Raw genomic sequence first — 4,964 nt, 5'->3', positions numbered from 1 at the left:
ACACAAAAAATAGGAATTTTAAATAATTAATTTGATTCTAATATCGATATATTTTTGTCAAAATTTTATGATATCTTCAAATTTGTATTTTATTCAAAAATAAAAAATTATCGTTTTTTCAAAATCACATAAGACCATATTATAATATCGACTGAGATAAAGAATAAAATGAAATATTAAAATCAAAATATATCTCGCTGCATTACGCGAGTACCCATTCTAATTATTTATAAAGAATAAAATTAATTTCATTTCAAATCTTGAACAAATCAAGGACAACAAAAGTTCTAAATTTTTACACTTATTCCGAATCTCTAAAAAGTATTTCATCAAACTAGAAACCTATCCCCTTCAAATCTTTAGGATAATAAGACCTGCTATATCCGGTTAGACCAAAACGACCCATTTAGACCAATCATGACCCACTTTGAAATCGTTGATGATAATAAGACTCATTATACTCACTTAGAACAAAACGATCTATTATCTAGGCATTAAGGACCACCATGACCGGTTATACCTAACTTCAAACTAGGGGTGCTCACGGCCCGGGTTGATCGGTTTGGAGCCGTTTTAACAACTCAACCCAATGTTGGCGGTTTGAAAATTTTCAACCCAACCCAACCCAACCCAACCCGTTCGGGTTGATCGGGTTGTGTTTAAACAATGTAAAATCACATAAAAATAAAATAAACTTTCTTTTGAAATACGACCGACCATCCAAGATATGATGCAAGTTCATCAAATATTTAGATATTACAATAAAAATATTTAAACCAAATGATAATACATCAATCAACAACAATAGTTTTAGACGTTTCCAACCCCAATGTTTTCGCTTTCTTGACGTTGAGGTTGGTCATTCCATGATTGTCATCTACAATTCATAGCTAAAGTTAAGGTCGGGTTCATCGGGTTGGGTCGGGTTCTTTTGGGCCTGACCCGATTCCAACCCAATAAGGTCGGGTTGGCTAATTTTTTTATCGATCATGCATCGGGTTACCTCGGGTTGGGTTTTTTTTCAAAAAATTCGAGTTTGGTTGGTCGGGTTCATCAGGTGTTTGAGCACCCCTACTTCAAACCATTAAGATTTGTTCAGCTTGATTTGGACCTATAATGACACATTTATGACCCACTTAGACTTATTGAGGGTAATACAACCCATTATACCAAATTAGGCAAAAACGACACACTAAACTTAGTTAATAGCCAACCTGGCCTGTTATACCTAATTAAACCCATTAAGGTATATTCAAATTGATTATGACCCATTTAGACTCGTCATGACCTTATACTCGTTGATGAGAATAATATCCATATATTATACCCATTTAGACCAAAACGACTCATTAACAAGATATTACGAATCACCATGATTTGGTTGTCCACAAGTATGGGGAGGATGTGACTTCTCAAGTTGAGTTAGGGGACATTGAACTATGGACGGAGGCTATATGAGGAGTGAAGAATGGGAGGATCTACGGGTTTGGTGCGCCAGACGATCCACAACTCGTGATGACCGTACCTCCAGTATCATACGGTTCTCTGAGCAGGGGGGACTTCTGATGAGGTATATGTGTGTGTGCATATACATTTAGTCTTTTACAAACTTATGTTATGCTTAATTAATGTTAATTGTTTGTGTTGAACAAATGAAGGTACGGCTTCTGAAGGAGGAGCTTAAAAAGAGAAATGAGCATATTGCAAAGCAACAATGGATGTTTGAGCAGAGGTGTGAGCAACAGGTACAACAATATGTTGTAGCACAAATGAGACAAATGATGGAGCAGGTCGCTAGATTCACCATCCCCTTCCTCTCCCCCAGGTACAACAGCATGTAACGCAAATGAGACAAACGATGGAGCAAGTAGCTAGATTCACTTGTGCTCCAATCAGTTTTACACCATCCCCTCCCCCTTTTGATTTTAGCTAGACGTACATATTGTATTTGCACTGCTTATTTATATTATGATCTATTGTAATTGTGTTTGGGCAGATTTATCCAGGAAATCACGTATTTTTTATTTTTATTTTTAAAATACGTTAAATTTAGACAGATTTTCGACAGAAATATGTCAAAAATTCCATGAAAGTTCGTCACAAATGGCAAATAAAGTGATCATTTCTGTCGAAAAACCTATGAAAACAATCCATGAAAAATCCCTCGAAACAGTTTCTAATCTCTCGTAGACACATTTTCAACCAAAATTTCTTTGACGAAACTTTCCGTCGAAAATCAGCTCACCATTTTCGACGGAACCTTCTGCCTGAAAAGCTCCTGTGTTTTGTAGTTAGACTTGTCAGTGGTCTCCTTCACCCCTGGTTGTTCCCGGTTTGGGTTTGTCACGTTTATACAGTGTCGTCTCTATTTTTTTTTATTTGTTGCAATTCTCTAATTGTATTTATGTTCTACTATTTGTTCGTCTAAGTTTTCAATAGATAATTTCATTAATTTCCCCTGAAACCGATACAATTCTCATTTGGAACATAGATTTTGGGTTGAACTTGAGAGGATTTTGTTTCTCGGTTTTACAACATCCTTATAAATTTGTCAAGCACCAAAAAACACACAAAGTTTCATAAGACATCACACGTGATTACATAAGATTTAGCAGCGACCTCACACATCTTTTTATTTTTATTATTATTACATCTTAGGCCTCCTTTAACCATACCCTAATTTCATTGTAAACAATTATATTTCGTTTTGCACTATAATCATGTGAGCCTTTTAATCATTCTGATCACTTAGTCATTCTGCACTAAACCATTTAACAACTACCAATCAATCTCTTAGTCTTTGTTATTGTAATAATTTTCTATATTTTGAATTTTCTCTTCACAAGTCCATGTTTTCCGAAAAAATTCAAAATGGTTTAACAAATTTGGTCACTTATGTTATGTACAAATGTGCGTACTTGCAAATGATTCATAAATTTATTTTGATTAAACGTAAATTTCGAACTTTCTTTTTAAAAGAGGAATTACATTATTTTTTTAATTTGTATTTCATAATGAAAATTTTATATTTCATAACATCGTATGAGTATACAAGTAGCAACACGATAACCGTAAAGTTAGCGTCGGTGTATGTATCTTATTTGTATACAAAAAGCCAAAATTTTGAACATTGTCATTTAAAATATTCGATACAAAAGAAACTGATGTTTATATAAATAAAATGGGTAAAAAGAGAGAGACCTTTAATTCAGTCTAGACTGGACCAGAACAGTCTCCAGTCAAACCATGACATCATCCGGCAGGCCAAAACAGACTGTCGATTCTTACTTGATCTAAAGTTTTTAGACAAGCTTGTCTTTTCTAAGACAAAAAGAAGTTGGGTCGGATAAAATTTGAACCAAATCAAACTGGGTTGGATCAAGCTAATTTTTTAAAAAGTTGTTTTAAAAATCAAATTAATAAATATAATTAAAAAATAAACATGCTTATACACTAAAATATAAATAAACAACCTGTTTATATTTTATAATATATGACATTTAATTAATTTATAAGAAAGACTACATATTATTAAAATCCTCAAAATTTAACAAAACCAATTAAACCAAAATCAACACAACAACCTCCACTAGGTTACGACGATGCGTGAATCACGAGGACTATGATTTTTAACCAACCAAACTAAAGTTTTAAAATTTATTTTCCACCAGGGTCGCACTTTTATTTTTAAAAGGAAACAAATAGTGTCACATGTCATATTGGTTTGAATTTCGCTCCAAATGTCAAAAGTACTAAAAGATCACAGGTTCAAATTCAAGCAGAAATAAAAATCCCCTTGTGGCCATGGATGTTCAAATGCGGTGACTCCGGACTATCTGCAAAGCAGATGGTCGCTCTGGGATTAATTGGCTCGCATAGCGGGTTGGATATCCAGGTTAATCAAAAAAAAATGTCACATATTTGTGGGTTTTAAAGAAATAGCGTATAATCTGGTCAATTAATTCTGTCAATGGACTAATGGGTCCAAATTAATAGAAAAGTCAAAATAGTTCATATGTCTTAATAGCTTGAAATTTCGTTAATTGTGGGAAAATTTTGTGGAATCTATGAGTCGTAGTCTGGGTAAAATGAACTGAATATTCAGTGAACTGTTCGATCAGAAGTTTGTTTATTTAATAAATGAACGAACATGAACACATTTTTTGTTCGTTTAGTTGAATGAACGAACATGAACAATGGTCTCGTTTGTTCATTCTTCTTTGTGAATGTTCTTTAATTTATGTTCGTTTACACTTGTTTATATATATAAATGTATTTATATATTATGAATTAATATGTGAAATCATTAATTAAATTAAATTTATAGAATTCTTTTTCTTATCGTTTCTAAATTTACACTAATTTTCATTTTGTTATGTTATTTTCGAGAATCGAAATGATGAGTAGTGGTGGTTTTTTTTGTTCATTTGTTTATGTTCATTGATGTCCGTCCGTTTTTCTTCGTTTGGCATCTTAACAAATTAACACAAACAAACACATTTTCTTAGAGTGTGTTTGGTACATTAGACATGAGAGAACATAACAAACATAAAATGGATCATTGTTCCATATTTGACATGATTTTTATGTGAAACAGACAAAAACATGGTGGAACAAATTGGAACAGACGTGTTCCCCTGCCTCATGGAACAAGTTGGAACAAACCTATATTATCCAATATACCGTTAAAATAAAACTTACACATCCTCTTCACTTTTAGTGAGATTTGAACATCTGACATTCTAGGAGGTCAAAGGCTCACATAATGCGAGACCAAAGACTCTTTGATAAAAATTGAAAATTGTATAACTTCATATTTTGGTGTTATTTTAATCGTATTGATGAAAACTTTTTAATTATATATTTTGTTAGAAAAATATTTTCTTAATTATAATATTTAATACATTATATAAATTAATCAAAATATAAAAAAATAAAAAATAAGAAAATTATAATCACCTCTA

Source organism: Cynara cardunculus (genome assembly GCF_001531365.2).
Source record: "Cynara cardunculus var. scolymus isolate 2C chromosome LG 1, CcrdV1, whole genome shotgun sequence".
Lineage (NCBI taxonomy): Eukaryota > Viridiplantae > Streptophyta > Magnoliopsida > Asterales > Asteraceae > Cynara > Cynara cardunculus.
Note: the sequence above shows the minus strand (reverse complement) of the source record.